A 20,258-nucleotide genomic window follows, 5' to 3' on the forward strand; every position below is an offset into this window, starting at 1 on the left:
CTGGACCCTTTGGCGGGCCGGATTTGGCCCCCGGGCCACATGTTTGACACCTGTGGTCTACAGGAAACCAATGGTGGACACATGAGATATGGAGTTATGATTTTTTTCAACTGGCCCCCACCGTCTCCACATGAACGTCCCTGAATACCAGACGCCACCATCATGTTCTAACGGACATTAATCTGTACCACACTGATCAACAGAATAAACTGTGTGTGATTTAATATATTGTGCAAACGCCTATTGCTATTAAAAAGTTAAAGTGTCACATGGTGCGTTTATATTTTTGCTCAGTGTACATTATATAGCCTAAATGTCATCTAAAATTAACGTTTATTTGCAACATAGTATAGCAAACTATTACATGATCAAAAACATTAACCCTTTCATGCATAGGTCACTACAGTGGACAGTTCTTCTCCAGCTGTTCTCTTGTATATTAATGGGTTTTGTTGTTTTAGTTCCATATCAGCCAACACAATGATGCTTATGCACCATCCCATACACTGACATTCATACAATTACTGTAACTTTGCTGTTCTTGATAAAACTGGTCTGCAGTAACATGTTTGAGTGTCAATCAATTGTTATTTGTTAGACAAAAAGAGTTTTTTTTGCATATTATCTCCATGAAGTGAGTAATTACTAGCCTTAGAATATGTTAAAATGAGAGAAGACATCAGATTTGCAGCATTAAAAATGTTTTTATTGCATTGTTTTCATATCACTTTCTGATATTGGGTTTTAAACATGTTTCTTTACTTCAAAAATTAAAAACATGAACATTTTTTCTAATTCCACAGAAAAAATAACTCAATTACATTATTCTTTTCATGCCTAAGGAGGAATTAAAAACACTCAGGAAAAAAAATCTTGACTAAGGTTCTCATAATTCATGCATGAAAGGGTTAATTTTAGCAAAACAAAAGTCTCTGTCTAGATAGCTACAATTCATTTGTGAGTCTCAAAGTGACATGACCACTTTTAGCCCATTCTATATCAGACAATTTCAAAGCAATCATCCTATCAGATTGTGTCACACATACAGAAGAATCTTCTCAGATATTTTTTTTTCAATCTTTAACATGCACAAACAAGATGATATGACACTAATGGCATGTAACGTTCTACAACAGGGGTGTCAAACTCATTTTCATTCAGGGGCCGCATTTAGCCAAATCTGATTTGAAGTGGGCCAGACCAGTGAAATAATAACACAATAATATATAAATAATGTCAACTCCAAACGTTCTTCTATGTTTTAGAGCATAAAAAGTAAAATTATGTGATGAAAATGTTTACATCTACCAACTATCCTTCAAAACAATGTGAATAACTTGAACAAACTGAAATTTCTGAAGAAAATTAAGTGTAATTTTAACAATATTATGTCTCAGTTTATCATTCAAACATGTAAAATTATACCGCACAGATCACAGTGGATCATTAAATAACAGGCAGAATATTGTTAAAATTACACTTCAGACATTTCAAAATGTTTATATTTGTTGAGGTTATTCGTGTTTTTGTGAAATGTTATTTTGTTTTAGTGTAAATACAGTAAAATGACATGAAAATTTTAACATTTACAAAGAGAAAATTTTGGAGTTGTGAGTATTTATGGGTTATTATGATAGTATTTTACTGATCCGACCACTTGAGATTAAACTGATCTGTATGAGGGAATCTGAACTAAAATGATTAATATCTTCAGTGTAATTTTTGCATTTCACAAATTCATCCCAGGGGCCAGACTGGACCCTTTGGCAGGGCCGGATTTGGCCCCTGGGCCGCATGTTTGACACCTGTGGTCTAGAATATGTATTAATATGTTTCTTGTGCAGCTGTGTGTGAAAACTTGCTGAAGATGATTTATGGTGAAAAATCAAACTGAATGAATATGTTTGCAGAAACAAATTAGGGAGCCATGGACTAAATAGAGGTGAGATGTTTAGTTTCTTTTTTAATCTTTCAGAAGTAGTATGTCTAGTCTTGTTAGTCTCACGTCTCTCATTGGCTGTTGTGACCCTGTACAGATGTAATTATTCAGATTTTAACTCAAGCATCAAACATGTTCAGTCATGAATACGAGAAGACTGAACTTGGCCCAAAACCTGCAATATTATCTTTTAGTGCAGTGAAAGCATAGACATAGTTTATATTTTTAGAAGGGAAAACCAAAACACTGTTATATTTGGCTGCCTGACACCAAATACATCAGTGAATATAATCTAAATACTGTATATCTTACATTTAAACTAACTGTATTTTTTCTGTTTCCCATCACGGGCCCAAAAATGTAACACTGTGCAGACATGCATGTAACATTGTGTATACAGTGGAAGTCAGAGGGCTGCAGACCCTGAAGCTACATCTGCTGGGCCTGGCACCAGACAGGGGAGTGGACAGCTGATTTAGAACCAACAGCTGCTCAAAGTTTGCCTGCACTGATTCAAGGCTTTTCCACGGCAGGGAAGTGACACAAAAATGACACAAAATATTGTGTGCATGCAAAATATTGGTGAACCATACTCCCTTTCACTCAGATGGGGCAGTGGGGGCCATCACCTGGACCATCTGATATACAGTGGTACTTTGACTTACTAGTAGTGATGTGACGTTCACAGACGAATCAAATCTTTTGAACGACTCTTTGAAATGAACGATGGGAACCGAGTCTTTGTAAAGAGCCGTTCGTTTTTGTTTTTTTTGTTTTGTTTTTTTTTTAAAGAGGGAGTGTCCGATTACCTGTCAATTTAGCGTCACTGGGGAGGCATAGGGCAGGAGGAGAATGTTCGAGCAGAAAAATAAAGAGTGCTTGCGTACTGCGCATGTCTCATGGCAAGAAGTTAGCAAAAAAACAACCGTTTGAAGCGTGAGGTGAGCATACTCAAGGAGGTGGAGCTGGAAGACTGGTCGAAAACGGAGAAAAGTTTGAGAGTGAGTGAGTAATGAGCCAAAGAAAAAGGAGTAGTAGTTGGATGCACGTTTCAGAAAGAAAAGATGGGCATGCAACTTGAGAATTACACTTATAGTTCAGGTATTTAAGTAACTGCAGTGATTAATCACTGTTGTTTTGAGCAATATTTTCCGTATGTTTACACACATTTATTGTTCTTGTTTTGAGGAGAATAAAATGTTATTTCATAAGAAAATGTTTTATTTTCTTCTTCATTTTTAAGCTACAGACTGGTCCACATAATGTACCGTGATGTTTTTTTGTCAAATTCCAGCATTTGTCTAATGTCACCTCTCGTGTCATGTATTTAGCCCACACATTTTAACTAGGGATGCACCGATACCACTTTTTTCCAGACCGAGTACGAGTACTTACATTTGAGTACTTGCCAATACCGAGTACCGATACGAGTACTTAATAATCCCATTCCAGTTCTTAGTTCCTTTTGTAAATGTGCTTTATTGTCATTGTCATTAGTCTGACTGGAAAAAAAGTGCTACTACTGACATTTAATGTGTTGGAATGAGCATTTCTTAATTAATCCACCAGGGGGCGCCGCTCTTAATTAACCAAACTGGACAAATACCACAAAGAAGAGTAAAGTTTTTTGAGAAGAAGAAGAAAGTCAGTAATAACAAACATGGAGATGACAGAGGTAACACTAATGTGATACTAATATTGCAGCGTTTTCACTGGTAAGGTTTAAAAGCTTGGCTTCAGCAGGAAGAGAAAAGAGAAATGAGTGATAAGTTTGGTTTTCACTTCCGCTGGCGGCGGTCTGCACCGCTCCGTACTCCCTGTGGTATTCTCCATCTGGGTACGCATCTGCCAGCACCTGGAAAACGGATGGAATGTACGCAGAGGACGGACAGAACGCTCCGTCCGTATCTGTCTGTGTCTGTAACGTTACTTGCAGTCAGCGTTACTTTAATTACCGTCATTTATTTTGAAAAATCTCCACACTCTTCACACTCCACACACATTATTCCTCCTCCTCGTACCTGCTGCACTGAACTGTGAATGTCACACAGCTGTAAGTGGTATCGGTGCATTTGTATCGGATATTTTTTACGAGTATGAATACGAGTACACACACTGAGCATCAGAGCCGATGCCCAATACTCGTATCGGAATCGGTGCATCCCTAACTTTAACTAACTATTCTTTTTTACGGTAAGATAATATTTACTGACGTGCCAATTAAACACCTTTAAAATGTAATGTCAATCATCACATGTAGCCTATTTAGCCATTAAAACATTGGTGTTTCAAAATAATGCAAAAAACATAAAAGAGCCAGTCTTTTGAACAACTCTTTTCAATGAACGGCTCCTGATTGAACGGCTCCCTTCAAAGAGCCAAAAGTCCCATCACTACTTACTAGTGCACCAACTTACGAGTTTTCCGAGTTACAAGCCACTACATGTCAGATAGATGCGGCAGTGTGACGTGTGACTTCAGTTCTGTGTCAGTTGAGTGCGGTGGTGCTGTGGAATTCTACACTCTGAACCTTGTCCCAGTGGCTGATTTATATCAATTAAGGGTGTTTATTGGCAAGAATCTGGTGATACAATACAAATCACAATACTAGGATCGCAATACGATATATCATGATACTGTTAAAAGGGGAATTTTTTGTTTGTTTCTTTTAATTAAATGATTATTTCCTTGAAGAACTGAATTACACCAGAAATATGCACAAATACTAAACACATTTTTATTTGATCACAGCAGGATCTAATGTTATATCAAAAAATTTTCCTGTGTTAAAACTTAAATTATGTCACAGGTGTCAAACATGCGGCCAAATCTGGACCGCCAAAGGTTCCATTCCGGCCCGTGGGATGAAAGTGCAAAAATTAACCTGAACAGTCAAGGTTGTCAAAATCATTTTGGTTCAGGTTCCACATACAGACCAATGTGATCTACAGTAAAAATAGCAACACAATAAACCCATAAATAATGACAACTACAAATGTTCTTTGTGGAAAATTATGTAGAAAAAATGTAAGTGAAAAAAATAACATTACACTGTGAAAATATTAACATTTACAAAACTATTCTTTCACAATAAAATACAAATAAATACATAAATAAAAACAAAGATGAACCTGAAATGGGCAATTTTAACAATATTCTTCCTGTTAATAAATGTTTTGTGCATTTATGGATCCACTGTGATCTGTAGTTTTGTTAATAATAACAGATGTAATATTGTAGAAATTGTTCAAATTTTAGTTCCAAACTCCAAAATTTTAACAATATTCTGCCTGTTACCAAATGTTTATGTGACATTGTGTGTAATGTACATGTATAAATAATAAGACGAGGCATAATATTGTTAAAATTGCACTGATTTTTCAAATGAAATTCCTGTTTTTTCAGGTTATTCACATCTTTTTGTAAAATGTAAGTATTTCATAATTTAATTGGGGTTTTTTTGTACTAAAACAAAAAGAAAAACTTGGATTTGTCATTATTTATAGGTTATTAAGTCATTATTTTACTGGTCTGGCCCGCTTGAGATCAAATTGGGCTGAATATGGCCCCTGAACCAAAATGAGTTTGACAGCCCTGAAATCCTGTTCAAATGTTCATATTCTATTAGTTCATAACTAACCTCATAACATTATTTTTGTGCAATCCCAACAAAGGAACTAATACTATTTAATAAAAGACTGTTAAATAATAATAAATAAAATATAAACAAAAAAGAAAAACAAAAATGAACCTCCACAATATCTGCATTTGAATAAATACCTAAAAATATCGATACAGTACTTTTTAATATCGATACAGTATTGTGAAATGAAATATCGCAATATATTGCAGACCCGATATTTTCTTCCACCCCTAATATCAATGTCAGATTTACCTACCAGCGCCATGCAGCCCCGACCACCCCACATTTGAAAATCTTTAGGGGAAAGAAAGAAACAAAAACAGTTTAACTGGGCATTGAACCTAAGATTTCTGCAGTTCAGTACATTACTGAGTGAGCTAAAGGTCTACTGTATCTGAATGTGACCTATTTGCCACATGATTTTCTTGGTACTTTTCTGGACGCAAGTTACCAGTCTAGACATGATATAAGGAGGGTGCTGATTGGCTCTGTGGTAACAGACAAACCAATATTTTGTGCCATAGTACTGTGTCAGTAACCACTTCGTTTTCTTTTTCATTCTGAACTAAATGTTTGTAGGAATCTGCAGGTCTGACCCCATCATTGTTGGTGTGGTTACCACAAATGATTGGTTTATAGATTTATTTGTGCAGTGAAACAATTCAACTTCAAACAATTGACCTTGTAAAAAAAATAAAACTGTACTTTTTCTCAGTAACATGTTTGCAGCCTGTGTGAAAGCAGTCATGACTTCAACCGCTGTTGGAAAAATATTGACTGACTTGATAGCACAAAAATGAAAGTCCCCAGTGTGTTAAAGCCGTACACAGTGTGACAGTGTATTGTATCTTGGACAACCAACCAATCAATTTTTTTTTTTTTTAAATGCACCTTGATACACTTACTCTTTGCACAGAGTACTTGCTTCATTTTATTGTGCCTATTCATTTTTCCTTGCTCAGTGTACAGTTTATTTCCTTTATTGTGTTTTAGTTTAGCTTAAGGGAACTCGTAAAGTAAGAATTTCACTGCTCAGTACTGCTGTGTATATGACGATAAACTCCTTCAATCTTGAACTGGCTAAATGTAAAAAAAAAAACAAAAAAAAACCAACTTATAAACAGGGTGTGATTTGTGTGTGTGGGGGGGGGGGATCAACCCCCCCCTCTGGTTTTTAAATCCCTACTTCTGCTCAATGAATTTCATCCTCTGGGGGGACAACCAACCAACAGAAATAACAGGCAGGCTGTGACAGTTTTCTTACACGTATATCCTACATTACTGGCACTAACGTTTACCTGAACCCAACTGTCGGCAGACTCAGAATGCACTGGGGTGCCATAAAAGGGGGGGTAAATGTGACAAATTCATGGGGCTCAGCATTTGTGGGGGGCCCACAGAGCAGTGGAGGGGGTCCAGTGGATACAGGTTAGAAGGTGGGAAAATTTTGTGTAAGATCTGCTGTATACGAAAAGAACCCAGGATTTGGACATTGAAAATATGTAAAGGTTCACATTCATTTCACCACAGGTGTCAAACATGTGGCCCGGGGGCCAAATCTGGCCCGCCAAAGGGTCCATTCCGGCCCATGGGATGAAGATGCAAAAATTAACCTGAACAGTCAAGGTTGTCAAAATCGTTTTGGTTCAGGTTCCACATACAGACCAATGTGATCTCCAGTAAAAATAACAACACAATAACCCATAAATAATGACAACTACAAATGTTCGTTATGAAAAATTATGTGGAAAAAATTTAAGTGAAAAAAATAACATTACACTGTGAAAATATTAACATTTACAAAACTATTCTTTCACAATAAAATACAAATAAATACATAAATAAAAACAAAGATGAACCTGAAATGGGCAATTTTAACAATATTCTTCCTGTTAATAAATGTTTTGTGCATTTATGGATCCACTGTGATCTGTAGTTTTGTTAATAATAACAGATGTAATATTGTAGAAATTGTTCAAATTTTAGTTCCAAACTCCAAAATTTTAACAATATTCTGCCTGTTACCAAATGTTTATGTGACATTGTGTGTAATGTACATGTATAAATAATAAGACGAGGCATAATATTGTTAAAATTGCACTGATTTTTCAAATGAAATTCCTGTTTTTTTCAGGTTATTCACATCTTTTTGTAAAATGTAAGTATTTCATAATTTAATTGGGGTTTTTTTGTACTAAAACAAAAAGAAAAACTTGGATTTGTCATTATTTATAGGTTATTAAGTCATTATTTTACTGGTCTGGCCCGCTTGAGATCAAATTGGGCTGAATATGGCCCCTGAACCAAAATGAGTTTGACAGCCCTGAAATCCTGTTCAAATGTTCATATTCTATTAGTTCATAACTAACCTCATAACATTATTTTTGTGCAATCCCAACAAAGGAACTAATACTATTTAATAAAAGACTGTTAAATAATAATAAATAAAATATAAACAAAAAAGAAAAACAAAAATGAACCTCCACAATATCTGCATTTGAATAAATACCTAAAAATATCGATACAGTACTTTTTAATATCGATACAGTATTGTGAAATGAAATATCGCAATATATTGCAGACCCGATATTTTCTTCCACCCCTAATATCAATGTCAGATTTACCTACCAGCGCCATGCAGCCCCGACCACCCCACATTTGAAAATCTTTAGGGGAAAGAAAGAAACAAAAACAGTTTAACTGGGCATTGAACCTAAGATTTCTGCAGTTCAGTACATTACTGAGTGAGCTAAAGGTCTACTGTATCTGAATGTGACCTATTTGCCACATGATTTTCTTGGTACTTTTCTGGACGCAAGTTACCAGTCTAGACATGATATAAGGAGGGTGCTGATTGGCTCTGTGGTAACAGACAAACCAATATTTTGTGCCATAGTACTGTGTCAGTAACCACTTCGTTTTCTTTTCATTCTGAACTAAATGTTTGTAGGAATCTGCAGGTCTGACCCCATCATTGTTGGTGTGGTTACCACAAATGATTGGTTTATAGATTTATTTGTGCAGTGAAACAATTCAACTTCAAACAATTGACCTTGTAAAAAAAATAAAACTGTACTTTTTCTCAGTAACATGTTTGCAGCCTGTGTGAAAGCAGTCATGACTTCAACCGCTGTTGGAAAAATATTGACTGACTTGATAGCACAAAAATGAAAGTCCCCAGTGTGTTAAAGCCGTACACAGTGTGACAGTGTATTGTATCTTGGACAACCAACCAATCAATTTTTTTTTTTTTAAATGCACCTTGATACACTTACTCTTTGCACAGAGTACTTGCTTCATTTTATTGTGCCTATTCATTTTTCCTTGCTCAGTGTACAGTTTATTTCCTTTATTGTGTTTTAGTTTAGCTTAAGGGAACTCGTAAAGTAAGAATTTCACTGCTCAGTACTGCTGTGTATATGACGATAAACTCCTTCAATCTTGAACTGGCTAAATGTAAAAAAAAAACAAAAAAAAAACAACTTATAAACAGGGTGTGATTTGTGTGTGGGGGGGGGGATCAACCCCCCCCCTCTGGTTTTTAAATCCCTACTTCTGCTCAATGAATTTCATCCTCTGGGGGGACAACCAACCAACAGAAATAACAGGCAGGCTGTGACAGTTTTCTTACACGTATATCCTACATTACTGGCACTAACGTTTACCTGAACCCAACTGTCGGCAGACTCAGAATGCACTGGGGTGCCATAAAAGGGGGGGTAAATGTGACAAATTCACGGGGCTCAGCATTTGTGGGGGGCCCACAGAGCAGTGGAGGGGGTCCAGTGGATACAGGTTAGAAGGTGGGAAAATTTTGTGTAAGATCTGCTGTATACGAAAAGAACCCAGGATTTGGACATTGAAAATATGTAAAGGTTCACATTCATTTCACCACAGGTGTCAAACATGTGGCCCGGGGGCCAAATCTGGCCCGCCAAAGGGTCCATTCCGGCCCATGGGATGAAGATGCAAAAATTAACCTGAACAGTCAAGGTTGTCAAAATCGTTTTGGTTCAGGTTCCACATACAGACCAATGTGATCTCCAGTAAAAATAACAACACAATAACCCATAAATAATGACAACTACAAATGTTCGTTATGAAAAATTATGTGGAAAAAATTTAAGTGAAAAAAATAACATTACACTGTGAAAATATTAACATTTACAAAACTATTCTTTCACAATAAATATATAAATAAAAACAAAAAGGAATAACTTGAAATGTGCAATTTGAACAATATTCTTCCTGTTATTAAATGTTTTGTGCATTTATGGATCCACTGTGATCTGTAGTTGTGTTAATAATAAGAGATTGAATATTGTAGAAATTGTTCACATTTTAGTTCCAAACTCCAAAATTTTAACAATATTCTGCCTGTTACCAAATGATAATGTAACATTGTGTGTAATGTACAAGTATAAATAATAAGTTGAGGCATAATATTGTTAAAATTGCACTAATTTTTCAAATGAAATTTCTGTTTTTCAGGTTATTCACATCTTTTTTGTAAAATGTAAATATTTTCATAATTTAACTGGGGGGGTTGTACCAAAACAAAAAGAAAAACTTGGATTTGTCATTATTTATAAGTTATTAAGTCATTATTTTACTGGTCTGGCCCACTTAAGATCAAATTGGGCTAAATATGGCCCCTGAACCAAAATGAGTTTGACAGCCCTGAATGATGTTTTACAGACATTACAGTTTAAGATCCTGTTCAAATGTTCATATTCTATTAGTTCATAACTAACCTCATAACATTATTTTTGTGCAATCCCAACAAAGGAACTAATACTATTTAATAAAAGACTGTTAAATAATAATAAATAAAACATAAAAAAAAAAAAGAAAAACAAAAATGAACCACCACAATATCTGCATTTGAATAAATACCTAAAAATATCGATACAGTACTTTTTAATATTGATACAGTATTGTGAAATGAAATATCGCAATATATTGCAGACCCGATATTTTCTTCCACCCCTGACATCAATGTCAGATTTACCTACCAGTGCCATGCACCCCCGGCCACCCCGGGCCAGGGGTGCATAATTTAATTGGGTTTTTTTGTACCAAAACAAAAAGAAAAACTTGGATTTGTCATTATTTATAAGTTATTAAGTCATTATTTTACTGGTCTGGCCCGCTTGAGATCAAATTGGGCAAAATATGGAACTGGACCAAAATGAGTTTGACACCCCTGAATTTCACATTAGTTATGGACTACACCATCCCTCCTCTCTGTTTTTTGGACAAATCGTACCCTGCCTATAAATACTTACTAATAAATACTTTGAAATACATGGTGATATATTAGGTGATGTTCAAGCTAGAAAGTCATATCCATACAAATCATACACACTGAAATGTTTCTATTAATAATTTAACAGTGAAAAAAAAAAATTATCCAGCACCCTAATAATTTTTTACACCTCATGTCAGTCGCAGCCCCCACCTCACATACAAACAAGTGGGCCTCCCTGCTTACAACCACCATAAAGCTTTGTCTTCATGTGGCAGATATGCTTGTAACAATCAATACTTGATGTGTTTTTGTGGAGTTGCTATCTTGACAGCTGAGTGCTGTCATGACTGTAAATATTCCCCGAGGAAATGAGCTACAGTGCACGCTGTGTGTTTCAAATGTGAAAACCAACAGACTCCATTCATCTCTTAAATGTGCTTCTCTTAAACTACAGTACATATAACAATCAATATGAAATGTACATAAATGTATTGATTACACGTACAGAGAATACACTAAAGGAAAAAAAAAGTCAGCGTGTAATGGCCTTTCCTGGCAGCCATTTCACATGACTTATGCTGTTATCTAGCCGCTACGCTCACACTAGAATCAAAACACATGTTAGCAGCCTGAATCAATGTTACATCATTTAGAGCAGGGATTCTCAACTGGTGGGTCGTAACACAAAAGTGGGTCGTAAACCTGTTTTCAGTGGGTCACAAGCGTTCGTCTGAGTAAAAAATAATGTTAAGAAACCAATCCTGTGCTTTCCGCATCCACTTCAAAATACTCCTAATCACTTTTAAAGCCCTGCACAACCTCACCCCCAGTTCCATTTCTGACCTCCTAGTTCCCTACTCACCCTCACGACCACTCCGTTCATCAAACCATAACCTCCTATCCATCCCCCGCTCCAACATCTCAACAAAAGGCGACCGTGCTTTTGCAATTCTGGCCCCAACCCTCTGGAATAGTCTTCCCCATCACATCAGATCATCAGATTCTCTAGACCAGGGGTCTCAAACTTGCGGCCCGGGGGCCAAATGCAGCCCGCCAAAGGTTCCAATGCGGCCCATTGGATGAATTTGCAAAGTGTAAAACTTCCATAGTCAAGTCTGTGGAACTCATTTTAGTTCAGGTTCCACATACAGACCAATATGATCTACAGTAAAACAATAACAGCATAATAACCTACAGAAAATAATGACTCCATATTTTCCTCTCAGTTTGATGTGAAAAAAATAATATTACATCATGACTATGAATAATGACAACTTCAAATTTTTGTTTTTGTTTTAGTGTAAAAAATAACATTAAATTATGAAAATATTTACATTTACAAACTATCATTTAACAATAAAATGTGAATAATCTGAAATTTTTAAAGAAAATTAAGCACAATTTTAACAGTTTTCTGCCTGTTATTAAGTGTTCAGTGTCTTTTTAGATCTGATCCATAATGCACATATAAGATTAAGTTGAGGCATAATATTGTTAAAATTGCACTTATTTTTTTCTAAGAAATTTTTGTTTTTTTTTAGGTTATTCACATCTTTTTTGTTTGGATAGTTTACAAAAGTAAGTATTTTCATAATTTAATGTTTTGTTTTGTTTTTGTTTTTTTTTTTGCACTAAAACAAAGACAAAAATTTGGAATTGTTATAATTTATAGATTATGTTATTACTTTACTGGTGCGGCCCACTTGAGATCAAATTGGGCTGAATGTGGCCCCTGAAAGAAAATGAGTTTGAGACCCCTGCTCTAGACACCTTCAAGTGACTCTTAAAAACTCACTTTTATAAACAAGCATTTCATTAAATCTCTTCTGTTTATGCCCCAGTGAATTCATGTTACTGACTTGACTTCTTCCCTGGAGTCTCTGTGCTTTATCACCTCACAGGTTTTCCCAGGATCATCACAGGTTTTCCTAAGATCATCTCTGGACCTGCTGCTGTGGTCCTGCCTCTCTCCACCTTCATCGTCATCCTTCACTTATCCATATACTAACGATAGTGTTCATGATACTGTTCTATAGATGTTCTAGTTCAGTTATCTGTGCATGTGTCTCCCCCTACCTCCCCCCTCCCCCCCTCTCCATCAGTCTCTCTCTATCTATCTCTATCGCGCTCTCTTTTCTCCTCCTTTACTTTCTCGCTTTAACCCCAACTGGCCAAGGCAGACGGCCATCCTTCAGGAGTCTGGGTCTGCTCGAGGTTTCTGCTGTTAAAGGGAAGTTTTTCCTCGCAACTGTCACCAATCATAAGTGTTTGCTCCTGGAGGATTCTGTTGGGTTTCTGTAAATTGGCTTAAAATTTGATTTGATTTGATCTTTCTCTTCTTTGTGAAGCACTTTGTAACATGTTGTTTAAAAGTGCTATATAAAAAAAGCTTTACTTACTTACTTTATTTTTTTAAATTTTTTTCACTCCCCAACAGTAGGTGGCGGTAATGCCCTGTAATGTTAATTAACACCAGATATTTCACAGCATAAAAGAAGACCCAAAAGTTTCTGTTCATTTCATGGAGAAACTCAGATATGACAACGACTACAACCAAGGTTATTGTCATTAACTAAAACTAACAAAATGACGAAAACTAGAATTGAAAAAACATTTTCGTTAACTGAAATAAATAAAAACTATAATTAAAAGAAAAAACTATAACTAAGAGAAACTGTATTGTGTGCTTACAAAACTAACAAAAACGTATAAAAATTATGGAAGAAATTCCCTTCATTTTCGTCTTTGTCACTGTCGGATTGATATGAAATCGATTTATTTCGCTCTAGCAATTTTAGCTGGTTTCACCATAAGACACTTCACGGTCCGTCACTTCTCGTCACTTGTTTAGAGTTGTCTTCTGGTCACCACTCTGCCTGGAGACTAAAGTTTGGAGAATTCAGAGTCCTGTCTGGGATTTATTTGAATACGACAGCGAAGATAAGAAAAGTTACGACAAAACTAAAATTAATACTAAAACTAAACTAAAACTACGCATTTAGAAAAAAATGAAAACTAATAAAAACTAGCAAACCTGCTCTAAAAACGAATTAAAACTAACTGAATTAGAGAAAAAAAGTCAAAATTAAATAAAACTAAACTATAATGAAAAATCCAAAACTATTATAACCTTGACTACAGCAGATGTGACTTTACTACTTTATTAAGGACAAAAGCCAGTGTGTTTCATTCTTGAATAAGTGACTGAATGTACTTTTAATTTTTAATAAAGATCCAAACATCCATCTACTGATCTAAACTGTTTAATACCTGTTGATCTACTAATCCTATCAATACATTGATGTAAAATGCAGTTTGTCATCTTTTCATGGTCATCAGATATGACCCATTTGGACGTTCAGAGGCTCCGTAGTTACCATGGAAACACTGTCATCTTCCACAACATTGATTCACCAGTAAAACCCATGGAGCTGGATCAGTGACAGTGGATGGAAACACTTGTTTTTATATTCAGTTAATGATAGCTTTTACAAAACAAGTGCCTTTTTCTTCAGTTTTTTTCTGTTTTGATACAATGACCTTTGAATTTACTCTGAGCTTTTATCAACATCTACATGATCAGTGAATTAAACACAGGAAAGTGGATGATTTTCACCGACAAAAATGCAAACTGCAGAGGATAATACTAAAGTAAATGGTGACAAATCACTTATGAAAGGTTAAATAAAGAGAAAAAATCATTTAGAAACTACCACAAAAGTCACGCTGGGTCTTTATGGGTTAAATGAGTGCACAGTTTTGGTTTTGTTTCAAATGTACCCAATTTAGTCTTAAAAGGAACATTTCCATATTTAGCATCACCACCTGCTGGTCAGTTTGGTTTGTCATTAACCCTATAACGCCGAATGTATCGTATTTGATACATGTTTTTGAAGCCCTCTTCATGATCAGTGTGATATTTTTTTCTTGAAAAATGTGACATATACAATTAGCTACATGCAATACACAGATAATCCACCAGGGGGAGGAATTCGTTCACCAGAGGCCTTTCCAGTGACACTACAAGATTATCATTAATGAGGACGGAGGCAGAACTTCGCTAATTTTGAAAAGGAATTACCAATTTGTCAGACATGTTTGTGTTATATTACGTTTTTGTTTGTTCAAAAATAATAATATTTGAGCATTGAGACCCGATGTATCAAATATGATACAAAATTGAAACTCATACATGGAAATTGATATTTGAAAAACTTTTTGGGGGGTTTTTCAGAAGGACCAATAAAGGCTCCAGTTTCAAAGAACTGAAATTTTCTGTCAATGATTAAATAGCTCAGGCTTTACAGGGTTAAACTTGTCTTTTGTGTTTTCATACTGTGATATTCTGTATTATCTCAGGTTCAACACTCACCATCTTTTTATTGAACACATTTGCAAAGTTTAACTGTTATTGGTTTGGGTTGTGTCTTGTCACTGAGGGGTGATAGTGGGTCCTGAATCCAGACCAGCTGAGAACCACTGATTTAGTGTATTGGATACAATGCAGAAAAAATAAACTGAAAGACCTGTTTTAGCTTATGATTTTTATTTATGTTGTGTTGCTCCATATTCCAAAAAAACATGACAAAACACGAAAAAAGTAAAAACACAAATCTCAACAGTCATTAAGCTAATATGTTTATTTTTATTTGCTGATAAAAACTAGACTTCTTTTCCCCGTTGTGTGAAGCCCCAGTGATATTATCTGATATGATTCCCACTGGAATATGCAAACACAGGCTGTGCTTGAAGAGGCTCGCTAATGCTGCTGACACCTCTGTCTATGTTTGCCTGTGTGTGTGTTTTTGCACAAAAGAAGTGTGTCACTACAGACAGCAGTCGGTGTCCATGGGAATAAGGATGAAGTAGGTGGATTAACATGTTTGGACAGGGAGACTGATTGTTTAAACAGTGTCACAGAGTGAAAGACTGGCTGACTGAAGAACAACATTGACTCTTATGTAGAGTGAGGAGGATCGCCTTGAGCTCTAGTCTCACCAGTGTGTGTGTGTGTGTGTGTGTGTGTGTGTGTGTGTGTGTATTTGTGTGTGGTTGTACGTCAGTATGCACATGTCAAGAGTTATCGGAGTATGTGTGCAGTCTGAAAAGTGGACAACATGACACTTCTTCTCTGAAAATGTTTTAGTGTGGACGTCCAGTTGCATCAATATGTTAAATCTGCTCGCAGCGCTCACAACAACATATAAATGAAACATGACGCCACTCAGCAGTATTTCCAATAGAGGGTTTCATTTGTAGACTGCTGTTGTTGCATCTTATGATGCAAGTAGCATGCATAATACAGTATTTACTACATGTTCGGTTAGAATTTGTAAATTACGGCAATGTTTCACAGCCAGGGGTGCATGTATCCCATAGGGTACATCTGCATTTGGTAAGGGGTCAGTCAGAATCAGAATACTTTATTAATCCCAGGGGGAAATTATTGGGTGTTACAGTTGGTTCATTCAAGTATGATAAAGAGTAGCAGGAAAACAATTATCCATACATCAGAAAAAGAAATAAAATAGGTATATACAGCTCTAAATATACAAATATATACCATTAGCCTCATGTCATAGTTCCCTAACTTACAATTCAGGTGTTCCTTTTCTAACAGGGGTCTGGGATACAAAACAATAAAGACAAATGTCTTAATCTGGTTTTATATTGTGATAAAAATCATTGCATTGATTAGTTTGGTTTAAATTGTTATCTTTGCTTCCAAAATTCCTCAGAGATGGTTTTTACTTAATTTCTCTCAACATTGATTGTTTTTTTCAATCCATGACAATGATTTTAAATGTTCTACCTTTAAATTTCTAAAATATTTTTTGTGCTCTGATTAAATAATAATTTTCTACCACAACTAACCATCTACTTTTTCACATGTCACATTGTAAGAAAATAGTAAGAAAATCTCCCATTAAACTTTAAGGAAATATTGATGTTTATAAACTATATGGACAAAAATATTGGGACACATCGTGTCTACAGCTGTAAGATGTCCTGTTCATGCTGATTTGAGACATAAACATCAATATTAATAATGAATATAATATTTATCACAATATAAAACTATATTATGACATTTGTCATTATTGTTTTGTATCCCAGTCCTGTATTCCATATGTATATATATATATATATATATATATATATATATATATATACATATATTTATGGTAAATGGACTGCACTCCTGCACTTCTGCACTTATATAGTACGTTCTACACGTTCATGGTGCCCAAAATGCTTTAGAAAGCCTCACATTCACACACACACTGTGGGCAGCTGCCAGGTGCAATTTAGGGTTTTACCCAAGGACACTTCAACAACCCAGGATTCAAACCACCAACCCTTTAGTCAATGGATGACCTGCTCTACCAACTGAGCCACAGCCGCCACAGACACAACGGAAAATAAGTGTATAAAAATATAGGTGTGTGTAAATATGCGTGTAAATCTGTATGCATTTGGTAAGAAGGAACAAACAACAAAATGTTTTTTTCCTTTCAAACTGATGCAACGCTGATCTTCAGTAAATGTTCGGTAAATGGGTTCTCCTCTTCTGGTACTCTAGCTTCTTCCCACCGTGCAAAGACATGCACCTTAATAATATAATCCCCCATAGGTAATTCAAGTAGCCTGAGAAGAAGCAAGAACTCTACCTACCCATGTCTTTTCAAGATTTAGGAAATCTACCCCATGGTGTGGACTGTTAGGTGTTTCCACACAGGTACAGAGGGTTAAATATGTGACTGACAGCTGGAATTAGTGATGGATTCAGATGGATCAGATTCAGTCCGATGTGACTCAAGACTGCGGCTTGAAAAATGTCCTCTTTTTTTTTTTTTTTTCTTTACAGAAGCACTGGAAGGAGGAAAGAGAGCTGAAAAGGGAAGGTGTGCGTGTTCAAATCGTGATGTTTTATTTTTTGTTTTTTTTCCTCTGGTTGTTCTCCTGCAGCTTTAAATTACAGTATCCTCTCTGGTAAACGTGCAATAACTGGCTGATGTCGACATGAGTCAGTTTAAACCCTTTTTAATGCCACATGTTGGATGTAAGAAAAAGTTATGAAAAATGGAATTAGGTAGCATGCAGAGAAACTGAATGTGCTAAGCTGAAAATACCATAGCAAGTACTGGGAACACCAAAAGAGTTAAGCTAATAGATGGTTCAAAGTGTAAGAAAAATAAATTCAAAAAATCAAATTGTAGGCCTGTGAGAAAAAGTCACTTTGACATTATTATTAGTATTAAAAATATTTTGGTTTTGGTGGATAAAGGTTGAAAAAGGTTAAACTAGAAGGTTTCATAAGGGGAAAGCTAACATAACATAGCATATAATAGTTATCATCCACTCTCATGCAGTACATTCATGGATATATAGATATTCTGAGAATGGATACAGTGTTGCCACTTAGAACAGTCTCCAATCCAAAAGTGACAATATTATTTTTTTTAAAAATCCCCTGAAGCCAAAAAGTATTTTTCCCATGATGAAAGAGATGCCTGTATCTCCTACGATGACACCCACAACTGGAAAAAGATACAAAAAAAAGGTCATAATGATCAGTTTTTATGACATTGAGGCATTTATGTGTTAAATTGTCCCAAATATCCACAAAAAGATCTGTTTTAAAATCTGTCATGTTGATGTAGTGTATAGTCTGAGCACCCGCTGACCCCAGAAGGAAGGCCTGGAAAGGAGCAACATGCAAAGCACTGGTCCATCTGTGCAACAGGTCACATGACATATGACCAAGTTGGAAGCCAATGAACTGCTTTCTGTTCTAAAGAATGGCTGCCATTTTTAAAACCAGGGATCAGTTTCCACTTAATGCATCCATGAGTAAACCAGGTAACATATTGTAAACATAAGTGTTTTAACTAAACTTATAACCACATAATTATAATTACACAGTGATATTTTTGCACTTATTATGTATATTTATTTAATTATCATATTGATAATATATTGTCTAGCATATATTGTACAAATTGCTGTTCTAATTTTGTGTCTTAATAAAGTGTATATTTGTATATTCAGAGCTATATATATGTTTGTATAAGTAGAGGTTTTTCTTTTTCTGTCGTATTGATAATTCCTTCCCTGCTGCTTTTTATTATACTTGAATGGAGTGACTGTAACACCCAATAATTTCCCCCTGAGATTAGTAAAGGATTCTGATTCTGATTAAGTATATCTGTGGTATGTACATCACATCACAGGGCTAAAGGGAAGCAAAGGATGGAAGGGATGAGCTGAACAACCGGAACCCAAACCCAAACCCAGACCAGCATTAACAGTATTCAGGCCCTCCTTATACTGGGGACAAAAAAAGAACACCTCAAAATGTCACGTTTCCTCAGATGTCACCATGCCACAGATGTCACAAATCATGCGGGAATGGTTCTGGATAATATCCCATAGCTCTGTGTGGTTCTCAAAGAGGAGTGGAAGAACATTCCACAGGCCACAACTGACAATACTGTCAACTTGATGAGAAGATGATGTGTTGCTCTATAGCAGGGGTGTCAAACTCATTTTAGTTCAGGGGTCACATTCAGCTAAATTTGATCTGAAGTGGGCCGGACCACTAAAACTATAATATAATAATGTAGAAATAATGTCAACTCTAAACTTTTCTCTATGTTTTAGAGTGAAAAAAGTAAAATCACATTATGAAAATGTTTGCATCCACAAACTGTCCTTTCAAACAATTTGAATAATATGAACAAACTGAAAAAAAGTGTAATTTTAACAATCTTACACTTTAGTTTATCATTACTTATGTACATTACAACTTACAGATCACAGTGGATCTACAGATACACAAAATATTTAATAACAGGCAGAATCTTGTTAAAATTGTACTTACTTCTCTTAAGACATTTCAGGTTGTTCATATTTGTTCAGGTTATTCACATTTTTTGCAAAATTATACTTTGTTTTAGTGTAAATACATGAAAATATTTACATTTAGACAGAGAAACATTTGGAGTTGTGAGCATTTATATGTTATTATGATAGTCTTTGACTGGTCCTGCCCACTTCAGATTGAATTGTTCTGAATGTGGAACCTGAACTAAAAGGATTGCTAATATCTTGGTTTAATTTTTGCATTTCACAAATTCATCCCAAGGGCCGGACTGGACCCTTTAGAGGGCCGGATTTGGCCCCTGGGCCACATGTTTGACACATGTGGTCTACAGGAAACCAATGGTGGACACATGAGATATGGAGTTGGGATTTCTTTCAGCTGGCCCCCACTGTGTTCACATGAACGTCCCTGAATACCAGACGCCACCATCATGTTCTAACGGACAGTAATCTGTACCACACTGATCAACAGAATTAACTGTGTGTGATTTAATATATTGTGCAAACACCTATTGCTATTAAAAAGTTAAAGTGTCACA

The 20,258-nt window shown here is 35.7% G+C and overlaps 1 long non-coding RNA gene across 1 annotated transcript; it reads left to right on the forward strand.

The window, feature by feature from the left end:
• The first annotated feature begins 2,423 nt into the window (after nt 1-2,423).
• On the forward strand, nt 2,424-19,346 carry LOC115415454 (uncharacterized). Its single transcript, XR_003934817.1, has 3 exons — nt 2,424-2,436; nt 13,632-13,634; nt 19,137-19,346. It is a non-coding gene; the product is annotated as an uncharacterized LOC115415454 (long non-coding RNA).
• Nucleotides 19,347-20,258: the final 912 nt, after the last annotated feature.

Source organism: Sphaeramia orbicularis, chromosome 24 (assembly GCF_902148855.1).
Source record: "Sphaeramia orbicularis chromosome 24, fSphaOr1.1, whole genome shotgun sequence".
Classification (NCBI taxonomy): Eukaryota; Metazoa; Chordata; class Actinopteri; order Kurtiformes; family Apogonidae; genus Sphaeramia; species Sphaeramia orbicularis.